The sequence below is a fragment of the Conger conger genome, chromosome 8 (genome assembly GCF_963514075.1).
Source record: "Conger conger chromosome 8, fConCon1.1, whole genome shotgun sequence".
NCBI classification, from domain to species: Eukaryota; Metazoa; Chordata; class Actinopteri; order Anguilliformes; family Congridae; genus Conger; species Conger conger.
In genome coordinates, this window is record NC_083767.1 from 56936624 (window position 1) to 56955992 (window position 19369).

Sequence of the window (19369 nt, forward strand, 5' to 3'; positions counted from 1 at the left end):
AACAGGCTTAAATTTCTGCTTGGGGGGAAGGAGGCCCCTAATGCTCTGCTTTTCTCATTGTTACTTTCTGAATCTTTATAAGAGCCATTTTAAATTTGATTTTACTCTGATGTGTGTATCAGCGTCTCAGTGTGTATCTACTTTAATTGCTCTTCATCATATGAGTCTCAGTCACAAGTAAGCTGTCTGTATCCTTTATAGCCGTCATCTCCAGACAAGTCAAAATTCTTTGCTCTCCATCTCAAAACACTGATTGGATGAAATTAGTGAGACGTGATTGGTCTCTTCTTTTTCAGGAGCTCATGAATGCTGTTGAACATATGATCTGAAATTGCATGACATACACAAATCAATTGTAAATATACAGTAAATACAGGAACCAACTATGAATATATTTTCTATTCCACAAATTCAGGATAGACATTGTTATTTAAACAAACTTTATTCTCTTTACAATGTTAAGAAAATTTTTATTTTTATAAATCATTTATGTCTTAACATAGAAAAATACATTTGTGTTAGCAAGTCCATGACACATATATTTACAATTCATTCTAGGAGTAGTGTTACAACAATGCTGTGACACAATGTAAACAGAAATAACTAAAACGGCTTTTTTGTTTCAGCACATTGCATGACTAAACAGTCAACAGAGAAAGTAGCCTTGGATATCATAAGTGAAAAATCTTCTAACATTGCAGACCTACAAACTTCTTTAAAATGGTCAGTGGAGTTGTAGACTGGTGAGTTGTGATTTAGTCTCATTAAGTAAAGTGGAAGGGTTGATGGGTAACTTTTGTTAGTTTTATTTTATTATTCTGAAATTTTTCAATGACATAAAAAAATTAACGTGTACCATTAGAGAAATGCTTTTGGATAAATGAGGTTATAGTTTAGTGATTTCATGGAAATATAAATGTACAACTTGAATTCTCAATCTTTGGACTCTAACCTCACCTTGGTTCATTTTGGTAGACGTTTCTAGAATGGAGTATCATCAGTGCAGATTCGTCATAGAGTCTGTAATCCTGTCTGCCTCCATAAAACACTAAAGAATCTCACTTCAACTGAAAGCCATTTACACCATCTAAAATTACCCAAATCTCACCCTGGCTAATTCACTAGATATATGTGTGATTGGTGCAACAGTTTGTCTCTGAAAATGAGCTAGCTGAGACCGCTTCTTCTTTGTCTTGTGGTCTTTAAAAAAAACACTTTTTTGTATATGTTTCATCATCAATGCCTCAGCATTGTCGTGTACTTCTTTAGGCATGTGGCAATACCAGAATGAGTTACACAATTTTACTAGAAGAAGCAACTTCAGCTTTGCACGTGGATAGAGGCAGTACAAGTGACTGTGCGAAACCCAGAAAAAAAAAAACATGTTAAGATCATCACAATGGACCTGGCAACCTTGATAAGGAACTATCAATTTCTTCATCTAAACCAGGGGTTGAAATTCCAGCCTTACCCACAGGTTGGTAATGAATGGCAAGGAAAAAGGCAGTGGGTTTATTTTCAAATTGGCTGTAAATAATGAGCACCAGAGTTCTGTTTGAGACCCTTGCATAGCTGCAGTACAGCTTTAGGACAGAAGGGGTGAGATGAAGACAGGCAGACATGTTGTGCCCACTGGGAATCTGACCAAAGCACAAGTGGCTCTTGTGGTGTGTGTGACCTGTGACTTTTGGCATAGCGGGCTGAACAAGCTCACTGAAGGTGCAGTATGTTCCCACATACACGCATCACCATGGTAACATGAACTTCTCCAGGCTTGCCTTTACCCACTTTCATCTTAGCTGAGAAATCCTGATTGCCGTACCACTGACAGGAACACTATGTCAGAAATAAAATGGGAAGGAGATATTCCACAAAACAGTCAAATCCATGTCAGACTTTTTGGCAGGTTTTGAGGTCAGGATTTTGATGATTCTCAAACTCACAGTCGCCGGACCGGGGCTTTCCTCCCGCGCAGGGGCGGGGCAGCAGGGGGGCACGGGGAACAGCCTGGGGAGTGAGCCACATCTTCCGCCCCAGGAGAGACGGTCCTATGCCCTGTCTGGAAAAGATCACATCCAGTGACAAACTGAAGGAGACATGCATATCCAGTACACAGGAGACAAATGCATGAGCACAAGCCCCAGTCTGCTCACCGCAGTAGTCCTGTCTGAAGCACCTCCAGTCCAGTCATTAATGGTTTAGGGTTTCAAATGACTGGACTAGCTTTCTACTTTTCTCATTAATGAGAGGCTGGTCTTCCTGTACAGTGTGCAATTCGAGGCCTAGTCCATGACACACTTAACACGTCATTTGAACAGTACACTAAGGTGGGCACATACCAGAGGCATGCTCATACACAAACTACTACAATGCCATAGAAAATCAAGACATTTATTTTGTATAAATTATTTATTTATTTTGTGATGCAGGGATACATGGGTAAATGTCGTATCACCGTCTCCTAAATTAAGTTTTCTTGTGCCAGGGACCTTATGTCTACCATACGCTACAGAGTTTTAGTCAAGATTTTGCAGGCTTCAAGATCTTGAGAATTCCAAAGAAAAAATGAAATACCTCTGACATTGTCCTCTTAATGAAGGACAGTCAGAGACTCAGTCACAGCTCTCCATATCCAGCCTTAAGCTGGTCTTCCACTCTTGGCCGAACATCAAACTGATTTGATTGTATCAAAAGTCTTCAGGCATAGCATGTGTGACCCCCCTGTGACCACAGTGTGCAATGACACAAAGTGCCTTCAGAACGCATCACAGCAGCGTATGGGTTTTGTGCAGCTCGGAAGTGGGAGACGGCAGGTCAGTTTCCCATTGTAGACCAGCTGACCAGCAGCCTGCTGTGTCCAGTGAGTCACAGAGAGATTTTTGGTGACAGACGTAGCTGGTCTTTGTGAAGGTGCTTGCTCACCACACTCTCTGTCATCGTCTTGGCCGGTCGCACAGGAATCTCCTCCAGGAACGCTACTGGTGCGAGTCCCCGCCTCCCGTTGGCCTGAGAGACAGAGAGAGCGGGGAAACATTCAAACACATTTGAATCGCTGTGGAAGGAAGCTTACAAGTGAAACTAGGAGGTGCAGAAGAATGTCCTTTAATAAAACTCTGATCCGAGTATAAACTTGTGATCCAGTGACTAGTCAATTTACTTCAAGCTGTGACACACGTGTGCGCAAACACTGCTTCAGAGTTAACTGAAGCAATCCTAAGATCACAATCCTTAATTTCACATGACATACTTGTTTTCTGAGTGAAACATTATTCCCACATTTTAATATCCAATCTTTTAGCATGAATGTGGGAAAACTCAAACATTCATGCAATGTGACAAGCTTACTGTACTCCCATCATCATTCAGGAGAGGAAAGGAGTGGGAATCAGCTAATACCACTAAGAAGATTGGAAGACCTGAGCTCTCTTTCTGTGTAGAGACATCCATAGTGTATGCATAATATACAGCGTGACTTTAGAAAGATGGCCTGGCTGAGGAAGATAAGAGTTGTGCAACAGACAGTGTCGTGTCTAGGAAACGACAGAGTCAAAATCTTCAATTTGTCGAAAAACATCTTCGCAAGGGAAAAGACGACACCACGGCAGCAAGATCTTCAGGAAAATCAGACTTTATTAGCACACGTGCATAAAGCCGGATCAGTTCTCCAGAACTGAACCCCGACTGTCATTTTTACACCCATTTTAAACACAGTTACTCCACCTACAACTCCTCCTCAAACCTCATTCTGGCAAATCACCCACACTGTTCTTATCGTAACTCCTCCCAACGCTCCTCCCACAACGTCATTGTGGCAAATTGCCAACGGTCCTTATGCTCTGCCAAGTTCAGGGCGTTCTGCCAACTACGAACAAAGTTCAGGACTCCCCCTGTCCTCACTTCACCCCGCACCTGCTCTTGGCAAACTACCAGACCTCATAAAGTTCTGGATGGCCCCCCTCTAACACACACGTCATCCATACACGTCACTCTGTATCTTTCGCTTTTATAAGACGAACTAAGCAGCAGTAATCATTGAAAATATACAGACAAACTAAACATTTCATTAATATTCACTTCTAATATACTTTTCTAATATACAGACAGACTAAACATTTGATTAATTATTCTCTTCTAAGGGAATAAATGTACGTTTCATTCTTTGCATTCTTTGCTCTCATTTCAACACATTTTAATACGGATATATTGATACACTTTTAGCATATATCGTCGAGAGTTTTGGAGGAACCAGCCTGCTCACTAAGGTGGAGTCTGATTTTGACTTGTGATTGTTTATCATGCTTTTAGGAGGGAGATCTTTTTGTTCTGTGAATTTTCCCCTACAACAGATGAGACAGATAGATGAGACAGGAAGTCAGTAAAGTCAGGGTATTTCCAGTGAGGGCAAACTCAAAGGGCAGTTTCTTTGTGTGACCTTTGTGTGGTCTTATTGAAAAGAATAGAGATTATTTTTGCATTCCTAAAATTGAGGGATGCAATGAGATCCTTGAAGGCCGGTGGACATGCGCGCGCACACACACACACACACGCACGCATAGAGCAACTCACAACACCACCAATTTGCAGCCAATCTGGCTGTAAGGGTGAGGAACTGGGAAGAACGATGGTGCTCACAATATCATCGTATGTACAGCAGAACTGATACGTTCCAGTACTTCTACACAAGCGGGAGATAAATGGGACAATTGGCTTCCCCTCCCAGCCAATGGTAACCTAAATCTATAATATACTGTGTATACACAATTACAGAACATTATGAGCATGCTGAGTGTAGTCATGCAAATACAAAACTACATATGAATACATTATAAAACACACCAATATTCCAGAGGAGAATACCGTGGGGTTTTTTTTTGTGTAGATGGTAAATGGTTGGCATTTATATAGCGCCTTCATCCAAAGCGCTGTACAATTGATGCTTCTCATTCACCCATTCATACACACACTCACGGCGATTGGCTGCCATGCAAGGCACCGACCAGCTCGTCGGGAGCAAATGGGGGTTAGGTGTCTTGCTCAGGGCCAATTCGACACAGCCCGGGTGGGGGAATCAAACCGGCAACCCCCCAACTGCCAGACGACTCCCCCACTCCATCCCACCAAAGTATCCCAGAATGCCGCACACGGACGAGAACCCACCTCTGCTTCACAGAAGCCGTCCCGCCGTGGTTTGCCAAACACCCAGACGGTGTCCCCTTCTCGGAAGGCCACCTCCCGGGTCGGGTGGATGTTGGGACTGTCCTTCAGAGGGCTGTAGTTGTAGACGGCGACAAACTGCGCACATAAATGAATGGACACACACATCACAGACACACACATTACTCCTGGACATGGCTGAAGGCTGACAGTTACACTTTTATGTCTAATGTTTGCGGATCATTACACCAGGAAAGGTTGATGTCATCTCTGCAACATTTTACACACATTTAATTTCATATAGTCTGCAAATTTACAAAATACTGTAAACCACTGATTTATGAACAGGAGAATGAACTATTTTCTTCAGCCTTACAATGTGAATCAATTTATAGTGGTAGATATGCTATTCACAGATTTAAACACAGGTGCTGCTGTTCTTACAGCTGACGTGTGTGTGTGAGTGTGTGTGTGTGTGCGTGCATGTGTGAAAGAGAGACAGACAATGAGAGAGACAGAGAGAGAGAGAGAGAGAGACAGATACAAATTCCAGCAGAAATCAAATGAAATTCAAAGCTTTAAACACAGGTGCTGCTGTTCTTACAGCTGACGTGTGTGTGTGAGTGTGTGTGTGTGTGCGTGCATGTGTGAAAGAGAGACAGACAATGAGAGAGACAGAGAGAGAGAGAGAGAGACAGATACAAATTCCAGCAGAAATCAAATGAAATTCAAAGCTTTGAAGGGGCCATCCACTGCTAGTACACACATAGCTAAAGCTCCCTTCCTCCCTCCCTCCCTCTGTGACTCTCATCTATATCTCTGCGCTTCATCCCTCTTTCCTCCCCTCCCTGATCAGAGAAGAAGAGCAGGCCCCCTGGCATTCTGCTGCGGCTGACCTACATTCCTCCATCAGCCGGTGGGCAGAGAAGCGCTCTGCCCTGTATCTGCTGTCACTGATCCTGCATATTCACCCGACGGAACAACCACTCTTCACCATTAAAAACCACTCAACATCCCTTCCCCCACTATCCCTCTCTCCCTCTCTCCCTCGGCATGCTGAGAATGGATGCCTGAATGAGTGGCGGGAGCACGACTTGTTGAGCAACTCTGCTAAACCTTTTCCTATATTCTGCACTTGTGGAATTTAAAAATAATAAAACAATTGTACCGTTATATTTCTCTGCTGTACTGCTGTTAAATCACTGTTAAAAGTAATAGGGTTTATTTTTTTTTTAAGAAGGCCGTGGGCCAGTTTAGCTGGCTGACATGGCAGCAGCGCCGGGGGGGTGAGCAGTTAACGCGGTGAGCAGGTAACACGACGTTAAAGCCGCCCCGATCTTACCTTGCTCGGTGGAAGAGTGTACGCTAGCTGTGCCGGAGGTGGTTGGACACGAATGCATCAAATTTGCATCAAAGATGAATAAAGGCATTGTGCTGTTCCTTGACAGCATTGATAAAGTAAATGCCGTGATAGAACATGGAATAGTAATTAAAGAACCTTTCACCGTGGTACTCGCTCCCTCTCGTTAACCCAGCGAGAAGGACATCATTATCAAACATGCCGCCAATGGCAACAAACGAAATGTTTGGCATGGAAAAATAGTTACGCCGATTAAATAGGGTTTCAATCCCCTCTCTTAAAAGATGTCATGTCTTTTAGAAGACCGGTTTACATTATTCTAAACGACACGGATCATTTCACCATGTCTTTTAATTTTAGAATAGACAATTTCGATAATACTGTGTACGCCACCTCTGATGTGTTTTATATGTAAAGAGGAAGGTCACATTACATGCAAACATATGCACACACTTCCATACACACACTCACATGCACCAAAGGTAGACCATGGACATATCTTGCACTTAGAATACACAATTACACAATTACATTTTCTATTTTTATTTTGATGTTATTGTTGTTGTTATATATTTTGTTATTATTAGTTTGCCATCACTCTTATGTAGTCATATTATTTTTCTGTATGTTCTTTTTTTTTGTGTTCTTTACAACACCATCTTTAGTTGGAGGCTTCAAATAAGCCAATTTGGCTTTCTGCCTCTTCATGCACTGTTTATTATTTGTTATTTGTGATTTTTCTTGTATTTCTTTAAATTGTGCAAAATAAAACTAAACTAAAACATAGACCGGTTCTGTCCGAATAAGGAACAAACAAATAATAAAGAATCGACTACGGAAACGCCTGGGCCAACAGACTTAGGAGCCGCGACGTCAGGCGCTGCGGGGAATAGTGAGGGGAAAATTGGACAAGTTTTGGAAATTGGAAAGGGGAGTAGCCAACAGTCTAACAATAATGCGTCAGAGAAGATGCAAATTGTTGTAGACGATGAGATGGAGGAAGAGGCGGTGAATGAATAGGTACATACTGGGGCCTTGTTGACAGATAATACTGTTATAAATCAAGTGGATGACGGCGGGGCTATAATCGATAATGTCAGTTTAAAAGTACCCGCCATGAAACGGAAGCGTAAGTGTACAAGCAGGAATTTGTTAAAATCCAAAATTGTTGACCAATCCCCAGCAGAAACGGGTGACGAGGGGGAGGAGCCAGTCTCTAGCATGGCAGACTCCAGCGAGGATGAGCATGCCTCTGATTCCTCTACAGTCAGTGGAAATGGGATTAAAGACGGCTACGCCATTGAAGAAATGGTGTCTTTTTTGAAAACAACAAAAAACCAAAAGGGGGTTCTGATTAAGGACCATTTCCCAAATTTGAAGTTATCTGTTGACTCTGTAAAGGTGCATATTAGAATAAAAGGGAAAGGGTCTCTACCTCAACCTGAAATATACAGGCTGGTAAATCTTGTACAGAAAGTAAAAGCCCAACTAAAAAAACGAGTATGAGGAACAAAATTATTGCTGCCTTTATCTTTCAGTGATAAACATTATTTTAGGATAGCATCCTTAAACCTAAATGGGGCACGAGAAGGTAAAAAAAGAGGAATGTTTTTACTGAGACACAAACGTATTGATGTCATGCTCGTGTAGGAAACGCATGACACCGCAAACGAGGTTGACAGGAAGAAGGACTGGGAGGGTAATGTGCATCTGAGCCATAAGAGCTCAACCAGCGTTGCTATTCGGTTTTCAAAGGTCTACGCCTGTAGCGTAGTGGTTAAGGTAAATGACTGGGACACGCAAGGTCGGTGGTTCTAATCCCGGTGTCGCCACAATAAGATCCGCACAGCCGTTGGGCCCTTGAGCAAGGCCCATATCCCTGCATTGCTCCAGGAGAGGACTGTCTCCTGCTCAGTCAACTGTACGTCGCTGGATAAGAGCGTCTGCCAAATGCCAATAATGTAATGTTCTCACCACCGTCCTATGATGTGGAAGAAATGGTAGGGGGTAGACTTTTGAAGGTGACAGCAAAATTTGGAGAATTTTAACATTGTCTTCATTAATGTCTACGCCCCAACAAATGGGCCAGAGAGAATGATCTTCTTGAACAAAATTAATGACATGTTAGCTCATTTTAGCTCTGATGATATGGTGTATGTTGCTGGAGATTTTAATTGCACAGCCCAAGACACACTGGATAGGAATCATACAGAGCCAAATGCACAATCCAGTAGGTTGATTCGCAGGATCATTGACACTAATGAATTGTGTGATGTCTGGAGGCAGGTTCATGGGCAGCAGAGACGATACACTTGGACACACACCAGAGACAATGTGATTTCTATGGCAAGGTTAGACAGGATCTATGTGTTCAGACATCAAGCTAGCACGATTAAACAGTGCCATATCACCACCTGTGGGTTTTTTTGATCACAGCCTGGTGTCAGGGACCTTCTCCTTGCCAGCTGTGAAGCCTGGTAGTGCTTATTGGCATTTTAACACAACACTACCGCAGGATGCTCATTTTAGGCAGGTTTTTTTAGTTTTTTGGGGGAACATGGAGAAAACAAAAGCACCTGTATGCTTCTTTACAACAGTGGTGGGACTGTGGGAAAGTCCAGACAAAACAGCTGTGCATGCAGTACACTCTCGGTGCCACCAGAGACTACGCACAGCCTATGAAGGCTTTGGAGAGTGAAATAGAGAACCTCCAAATGCTGGTAGAGAAATCAGCAGAAAGAGAGGCAGTTTGAGCCCAACAGGGAAAAAAACCTCTTTGGTTGACCTGCTATGCATGTGAGCTCAGGGATTTCTTGTGCGGTCCAGATTTCAAAATATAGCAGAAATGGATGCACCATCAAAATTCTTTTTTAGCCTAGAAAAGAAAAATGGTCAAAGGAGATATATTCATTGTTTGAATTCTGCCACAAGTCAGAAGCTTACAGACCAAACTGAAATTAGAAGAAGGGCAATGGATTACTTTTCTGAGCTGGAATCCAGTGAATCGGAAGAGGAGCCCATGATTTTTATGAAAGGCTTCCAAAAGTACAGGTTAATGAAAATCTGTGGCGACTTGTCTAAGCAGGAACTCTCCACAACCTTACAAGGTCCCCTGGAATCGATGGGTTGCCATCAGATTTTACAAGGCTGCTTTTGGGAGAAGATTTGGAAGTTGAGCTTAATGAGGGACAACTACCACTGAGTTGTAGGAAAGCAGTTATAATACTACTTCCCAAAAAAGGAAACCCAAAAGAAGTAAAAAAGACCTGTGGCATTACACAGATTACAAACTCCTCTCTAAGACCTTCGCTAACAGGTTGAGAGAAGTGATGGGGCAGGTTATTGGGGCAGACCAGACATATTGCGTGCCTGGCAGGACAATTACAGAATTAAATTATGTAAATTATGTAATTTTAATTAGAGATTTTTTGACAATCTGTGGACAGTCAAAAATTGTCACTGGTCTAATTTCTTTTAGACCAGGAGAACATGAAACATGACGTGACAAGCATGAAACATGACACCTATGTTATTAAGAATTGTGAGATCATTGGGGCACGGTGAAAGGAGACACATGTTGGGAGGAGATAAGCCTGTTTGGAAACGGTATAAAAGTCTGAAACTGAACGGATTTTGGATCACATAAGGGTGAACCGACTGTTGCACTAAAAGATTGGAAAACCACAACATTATTTGCAGAAAATTTGCAGATTTGGAGGCCCTCAGAAAGGCTGTTTATTTAGTTCTTGCACTCGGTAGAGCAGTTTCGAAGCAAGAGGATGAACTCCAACAGCATATACACCAATGACAACCCTCCAAAGGAGACGACATCCGTGCATAAAATTCCATGTAAGTGCCCTCGATAAAGAGGAGTAAAACGGCTTTGTGATATAACACGATTTGTTAAAATTATTTCATTCCACAAAAAGATAGGTGTCAAAATGCACCCGTTTTTAGAGAACTTTCTCCTAACATACTACAGGGGAGGAGACCATTTGTATGCTTGTCCCTCAAATGATGAAAAGTGATTGGAAATTATATTAATGTTCTGAAAAATCATAAATAAACATGAAATATAAAATAACATAAATAAATTAAAATTATAGCTACTGCTCTGTATTTATGTTTTACAGGGATAGAGAACAATCCTGTCTCCACATACCTGGATAAAACTGGTCCCAGTAACAGGTCAACAGGTATAACTCAGTCTATATTTTACAATTTAATTACGACTGGTTATTGGGGAGGCATTTCTAGTTAAACGATTAGTGTAATATATTCCAGTGACCAAAAAGTTTCAGAAATGGGTACATACCTTCAAGGCTTTGAACTAAATATTCAAATATGAATAATTCTAGAAATGCAGAAGGAAAAAATGTATTGGTCATTTATTTGATGGTAAGCTCTTGAACAGATTAACTGTTTTGGTGATTTTTACTTTATTTTAATTTAATGCAAAACAATACTTTATGAAATACCTGGGGAAAGTTTATGGTCATCATGTAGGCCATCCAGTGTTCAGAACGCTTGAATTGGTTAATATTTGACAAGCTTAATTATGAATATCCATTCTCAGAACCCAAGAGCTCTGCTGGGAGATGGTCTTTGGACAGAAAGGCTTCACTGATCTTTGTCTCTCTGTGGCTCATCACTCTGATCACACTCATCGTTGGACTGGTCCTCTACTGTAAGTCTTTGAGACATTCACAAGACAACAAAATAGCACTGGACTAACAAGAATCAATTACATTGCTGTGGTTCTTATAGCTGCATGTATGTGAGTATATGGATATGATCATGAAACGTATCTTCTATCTCTTCATCCCCACTATGCCTCACTATGCCTCTCTCTCTCTCTCTCACACACACACACACACACACACACACACACATACACAGGTGGTCAGAGATCAGCAATACAGAGTGAGCTGGAGGCTCTGAAGCATGGAAATTCCACGGAAATTGGAGGTAATAAAGTATATTTCTCTAAGAGTTACTTCAATTTTCACAATGAGGTATCTTTAAATGTTTTCAATGACACAAATCAAGCTACAGATTTTTGCCACTATGTGCTATGTTTTATTTAATCTGAATATTGCAAAGCACTTCATTTGGTTTAGTAATGTTAAAAAATATATATTAAATATAAAAATAAATTATGTACAGTTCACTGCAAGTAACTTCTTTGCATGGATGTGCTGACTTAGTAACGTCCGAAACACTGCCCACTTCCACAACAATTCCTGTTGTTACGGCAATGGCATTCTCAGCTTCTCTGGTGAGCAATTCAGAGAGTATCATATTGGGGCCACATCCTGAGGATGTCATCCTGTTCTACAACTATGTCACCATCAATGTTGGAGGTGCTTATAACCCATCTACAGGTACAATGTAAATTACATGTTTGCATTTTAACATTTAACATGATGAAATGTCATTATACAATTAGCCTGGTTTACTTGTATAGTTAGTACATTAAACTGAAAACAACAACAGCAAAATGGTCTCTTTGCTTCAAAATGCAAAATGCAAAGCTGAAGTTACTAATACATTGATTGGGTGCCTATATATCAAACCAATGCATTCAGCCTGACTTAATTGTTTTAAATATGTTTTTCCCATTTTACAGGCATCTTCACAGCCCCAAAAAAGGGTGTCTACTATTTCAGTTTCACTGCCTTTGGATGGAGTAATTCTCCTGCTAAAGTCACTCTCTGTTTGAATCATGTATATTTCATGAGCGCCTATGATAACAATCCAGGACCGGGGCGTGGTGCAGCAAACATGATTACAGTGCAGCTGGACATAGGAGACATTCTTTACATAAAGCTTCGGCCACACACGCAACTCCACGATAATGGAAATTTGTACAATACTTTCAGTGGCCACCTGCTCTTCCCCATTTAATTGACAGGAAATAACTAAATGATTTGATAATTATGTACTGAGGACCAGTTCCACAAGACCCTACTAGCTTACTGCCTCAGTGTCCCCACTGTGGGCATTGTACTTTTATATCTCTTTATATCAACAAACAAAATGTATTTTGTGGTTCTACACATGAAGCTCTGCAGTTGAAAGCCATTTTAAATGCAAGTAAACATTAAATGTAAAGAAACATGACAAGTGATAAAATATACATGGCCACTGTCAGGACAAACCACCACCATATAAAGGTAATACAGGAAGGACAAGATTGCAGACAGCAAGGCTGTTGCGCAGAAAAAAAGAGAACCCCTTCTGAACCCAGAAAAGGAATTGAGGATACCTCAACCAGTGCTTTCATATCATATTACTGCTTTTCTAGAGACTGAAAACGCTTTACACTGATTATTGGAAAACTTGCCTCAACCACCACCAATGTGTAGCACCCATGTGGGTATGTACAGCTGCAATCAGGTTTATGTACTAAAACTAAACAATTAGCTAAAATAAATAAGTTGTTTTTTACGGTGACTTAACTAGCTAACGCTACCAAGATAGGTAGCTTGACGTTAGCGAAGTTGCAGTTTTCTAACAAACATAACGTCAAGCTACCTTGGTAACGTTAGCTGCTAGTTCAGCTACAGTTTATCGTTTCAAAATTGACCAACTTCCCATTTTTGTAAGTTATTTTAAAGTTTTAATATACATACTAAAAATGCTTTGCAAAAGGTTCAGTGGAGAATATAACCTGTGAACGCTGTAAAATGCATCTTAACTACTGAGCTGTGACTGCATGATTACTCAAATAAATTGTACTCATACTGCCAATCAATGGTTTCAGTTGAGTGGTTTGTTTAAATGCTGAATGAGGGGCTGTGAATAAGAGACTTATTTTTAAAAAGTGGCATAAGTAAAACATATATATCTTTTGAGTTAAAACATATTTATCTTTTGAGCTAATCAACAAATATTGTTTGAATAATCAAAATGTGTAACCAAGAGAGAAATCTGTGATTTGCATGTTCTCCCCGTGTTTGCATGGGTTTCCTCCCACAATCATAAAGACATGCAGGTTAGGCTGATTGGAGAGTCTAAATTGCCCATGGGTATGAGTGTGTGAGTGAATGGTGTGTGTGCCCTGCGATGGACTGGCATCCCGTCCATGGTGTATTCCTGCCTTTTGCCCAATGTATGCTGGGATAGGCTCCAGCCCCCCTGCAACCCTGTTCAAGACAAGCAGGTTAAGATGGATGGACTTTTCATTTGAGACTGATGTTGTTTCACAATAACGATGTTATCAAACAGATTGTGCATGAACAGGATGCTTGCTCGGGTCCAACAGGGTAACAGGGAATCTGGATTTATGATCTAAGAGACACAAGTTTGCCTGTCTGATGAGTTTATGCAGTTTGTATGAAATATATCTTAATGTTCTGATAGGCCATATTTTAAAAGATTATTTTGGAAAAAGACCATGTGAAGCAGAGCCATTGACAGACGGGAAGCCTCTGTATTTCAAAAGAAGAGACTGCCTTAATACTAAAATGTATGTTCAAATATAACATGTATACCAAAGAATAACAATGTATTAACAATAGTTAGCATTATGGATTATTGTACTGATGAATGATAAAATGTCAACAGCCAACATTAACAAGAGTTAAATGCTTATAGGGAATAGATACACCATGCAAAGATACTTAGCAAGTTATCTGTGAAACCTAGAATCAGTGAGAGTGGGGAGGCGGCTGCTAACATTGATCCAGCATCTTGTGACTGTTGACAGAACAGCCCCCCTTCCGCTGATGAGTTTTGAAAAGGTAGAAAGATTGGAATGAACGAGAGATGTTTCGCAATGCATTAAGTTTTGTCTCGTGCATTGCTCTTCTGGACCAAAATATTATTGCAATAAAAACATATTTTCCACCAACCCCAGACTTTGACTCTTTTCCCCGAGAACCGACCTGTCACTGATTTAAAACATTTATATAATTCACAGTAACCAATACAAGTCATTATAACTACTGGCATGTGAATTACACTCAGTAACCAATTTATTAGGTAGACCTCTACACCAGCTTGCTAATGCAGATACAGTCAGGTCCAGAATTATTGGCACCCTTTATAAAAATTAACAAAAAAGGCTGTATAAAATAAACAACACAGATAATGAGCTATATTTGATCTCCACACATATGGGAAAACTATATACTTTTTTCCTAATACAACTATTCTCATTTTTCTTTTCTTTTGATTGAGTAATACTATTTTTTCATGAAAAATTTGATCGAAGCAAATGATTTTTGGTGCCAGTCTGGATAGTGTGAAAGTTTGAAAGTCTGCACTTAACATGATAATTGTTTTATTTCAAATAAATCCAACATACTGCAGTGCAGAGTCAAAACAATACAAGTTGCATAACTTTTAAAATACTTATGGACCACACTGTACATATTGTAAATATACGGAATCACAATAATAAACATTTGAGCAACAAAAATTGTGTCTGTAATGCACAAGATAGATACCACGTTCTCAAGTAAGTAATGTTCTCCAGCATTAGGCCTATGGCTGAAAAGGCATTACTTGTGGTGTCGGCTTTCATTACATCTGGTTCACTCAAACAGGGTTAACTACTTGTGTTTTGGCTCGGTGAAGTCTATAGCCTATGTTTATGAGTAGTCTAGGCCTACTTATACACTTCATTCTGAGGGGAATTAATATGCAGTTTAGTTCTGAAAAGGTAATGCGGCATTGTCAGTCAATGTTTTCAAAATCCAACTGTATGCGAGTGCGAAGTCAGTACTCTTGTACCGACTTGCACATTGTGCACACTAGCATGCACGTTCTTTCAACCTTATGTTATGACATCGCTTGTCTGTCGGGCCAGATTCAGTAGTTTACCGCGAAAATGCAACAGTAATGGCGAAAAGCACAAACGGTTTATTTTATACCAATTAGTATATTTTAAATTAGCAGGAATCGCGAAAGAAGCACGATCTAATTGTTAGCAGTTCCAGTGGTTTTACCTCCGGGGAGGACAGATGGTCGTTGAGAGGAAAAGACCCACCCAGAGAGTCAGGTGTTCATTAGAAGTCATTAACTTACCCGCTAGGTAGCTAGCTAATCATTATTAGGTAGCTAAGTTACTTATTTTACAAAAACAATCTGACACCCTTTGTCTAAAATGATAACACTTAGCTAACATAAATAAGTCAGTCGTTAACGGGTCACTTAACTAGCTAACGTTACCAAGATAGGTACTTTGACGTTAGCGAAGTTGCAGTTATCTAACACACATAACGTCAAACTACCATGGTAACGTTAGCTGCTAGTTCAGCTGCACTTTATAATTTCAAAATTAACTAACTTACGTTTCCGAGTTTTACTTCCATGCATCGTAACAGTATTTTAAGATTTCAGTTGATGATTTTGACACCGGCCCCCAAGCAACGGTTTCGATTGACGAACTTACGATTCATGGAAGTCAACAAATTGTAGTGTTAGCTGAATTTGCATAACCTCCTATACAGAAAAAAATAATGCCCGCTTCATATAGTCAGTTATGTATTGCCAGGTTATGTGACATTTGATAAATGTATTTGCGTATTGAATCTATTTTACAATACATTTTCCCGAGGTTCAAAAGTCCTCAACCGGAATTTGTTGAATATAACTATCATTTTCATTTAATTTGCGCTCTGCCCTGTATCTACTGTCACTGATCCTGCATATTCGACGGAACAACCACTCTTCACCATTAAAAACCACTCTTCACCGTTAAAAACCACTCTTCACCATTAAATACACTGTTCCATTATGAAATCACTGTGCAAAATCATTATCCATGATGAAACACAACTGCTAAATCACTCTCCATTGTGGAATAGAACTGCAAAATCACACTCCACTAAATTCAACCAATCCAACCGCAAAATTAGTCTCCATTTATTACCTGTAATATACAACTGTACGATCACTCGCCATTATTAAAAACAAATGCAAAAATGAAATCAAAAGGGCAATGACTCTCCACTATTAAATCAGTGAAAAACACTCCACATATCTGTGAGAGATAAAAAAAATCCTTTTTTTATCACTATTGCTTTATCTTTCAACATTCTGCCTCTGTAAATAATACATGCTTAGATCACACCTTTATCTAAGCTGCTTGGTGTCAGCCCAGAGCAGGGGACTTACCATCACTGGCTTCACAGACTTTGGAGAGGATGGTTTCAATGCCAGTGATCTGTTGATAAGCTGGAATTGGAAATGGAAAAACATTAATTTCATCACTTACTCAGACCTAAAGTCAGCCTGGATATATAAGTATTTACTTGTAGTATATTATTAGCTCATTTTAATCTGCAAATATGCCAGTTATCCAAGGAGGCTAATTTTAATCTGCAAATGTGCAAGTGTTAGCCAAGGAGGCCAACCTTTATCTGCAAATGTGCCAGAGTCATCCAAGGAGGCAAATTTTAATCTACAAATGTAGCCAATCTAGTGTTAGCCAAGGAGGCTAATTTTCATCTGTAGTCACTGGGCTACATATCTTTAGACTGCGGGAGAAAACATTGAGCCACCATGTCACAGTGTCACAGTGTCAAATGGTGTGCCATCCTAAATAAAAACAGTCCCTAATACAAGCTCAGCTAGTTCATTGTAAACTGAAAAGATGGCTCTATGTATTACTGTCTGTAAAGTTGTGATCAAGCTTTTGCAAAGTAAGTCTGGGAATAGGGGGGAAATATAGATTTTAAAAAAAGAAGGCTAGATGCAGGTGCTTACAAATGCAAAATAAAAAGAAAGAGCAATATTTTAAGGTTACAGAAAGGAATATATCTGCATTCCACAATAGTGGAAATGGACAATTCCTGGAGGAAAGAGTAGATTTGAATTTGTGAGACAGGAGAAGCTTTTCCACCTGTAAGAAATAGTCACCCCACCAAAGTTCAGCTCCAAAATCACGTTCACTGTAATAAACATGTGCATGTAAACAGCACCAACAGCTATCACCGAATGCCTTTTCACTTGTCAGCCCCATGATAAAATCATACAGATCCAGCATCAGACCATTGGGGCTTTCTAGACCCACAGCTCTTCTGGATAGATTCACAAGAACATTAACACAAACATTACTTGTAAAAAATCACGAGTGTTTCATCGTCATATGCAAAACTGGGTTGCGTGTAATGGTGAGAAGTGGGACAGGCAGGGGAAATGACGCTGTGGAAACAGAATAATTATTTATAGGAATTCTGTCCTGGATAGAGGGCTCCTTGGGACGGTATGGTACAAGAAGTTTGAAACAGGCCAGTAAAATGATTTCCTGCACACCAGTAATGCACATTAATGTAAGCTAAGAACTGGTAGTAAACGAAACCTTACCTTCTTTACTTTAACATTCTTGAAATAAGCTCATATATATATATATCACAGTATTCACTATCACTTTTTGACTGCATATTCGCTTGTTTGTTTTTGAAGTGTGATCCTCAAACAGAAAATGTTATTCTCAAACTAATTTCCTGAATATAGTAGGTGCATATGTTGTGTGCGTGTCTGTGTGAGTGCGTATGGGAATGTGTGTGCATATGTGCATGTGTGTGTGTGTGTGTGTGTGTGTGTCTGGATGTGTGTGTGTGTGTGGGTGTATGTGTGCCAGTGTGTGATGTGTGTATCATAGACCACCAGCCTCTAAGGCTCTAAAGAATGTCACCAGCGGACATTGTGACAGGTTAGTTACCAGTGCTAGCTATTTCTAGACTTAGACTATACTAATGCATCCATCCATACATTTTCTAAACCTCTTACAACGGATGTGACAAATCATCAGTTTTTGTAACCGGTTACTATCCCATTTTTTAAACGGTTAACCGGGTAACTGATATTGCTTATGCCCGCTAGGGCTCGTATGTTTTTTATTTTACTGGATTACTGAGAAATGTAATTGCATTTTTCAAATGTTATTTTGGGCCATCTCAATATTTAAACGTCAACATTCTAAGTCAGATAATAGTAAGTCAGCCTAATATTCACATTTACAGTGCATGTGGAAAGTATTCACAGCGCTTCACTTTTCCCACATTTTGTTATGTTACAGCCTTATTCCAAAATGGAATAAATTCATTTTTTTCCTCAAAATTCTACACTTCTAAACTAAGAAATCACATGTACATAAGTATTCACAGCCTTTGCCTTGAAGCTCAAAATTGCTCAGGTGCATCCTGTTTCCACTGATCAACCTTGAGATGTTTCTACAGCTTAATTGGAGTCCACCTGTGGTAAATTCAGTTGATTGGACATGATTTGGAAAGGCACACACCTGGCTCCACAAGTATCCTCCACTGCCAGAACCTGCAGGTTCTTTCTGTATAATATAGGCCGTATCCATCATCTCCTGACGGAGAAAGCCACCCAGCTCCTAGTCCAGGTGCTCGTCATTTCCCGCCTGGATTACTGCAACTCCCTCCTAGCCAGTCTCCCAGCGTGTGCCATCAAGCCCCTCCAGCTGGTCCAGAATGCTGCAGCCCGCCTGATCACCACTCAGCCCAGGTCGGCTCATGTCACCCCGCTTCTCATTGGCCTCCCCTGGCTTCCTATTGCCACACGCATCCGATTCAAGGCCCTAGTGTTGCCATTTCAGGCTGCTAAGGGGACTGCCCCACCTTACATACAATCCTTGATCACTCCCTACTCCCCAGCTAGACCACTCACTCTAGTCCGGTAGTTTTTTATTTTTAATAAATTTGCAAAAATTTCAAAAAAACTTGAATTTTGAGGAAAAAAATGAATTTATTCCATTTTTGAATAAGGCTGTAACATAACAAAATGTGGGAAAAGTGAAGCGCTGTGAATACTTTCCGGATGCACTGTACATTGATATTGTGCAGTGTAACCTCACAGTTTTTTAAATGCATCGGTTAA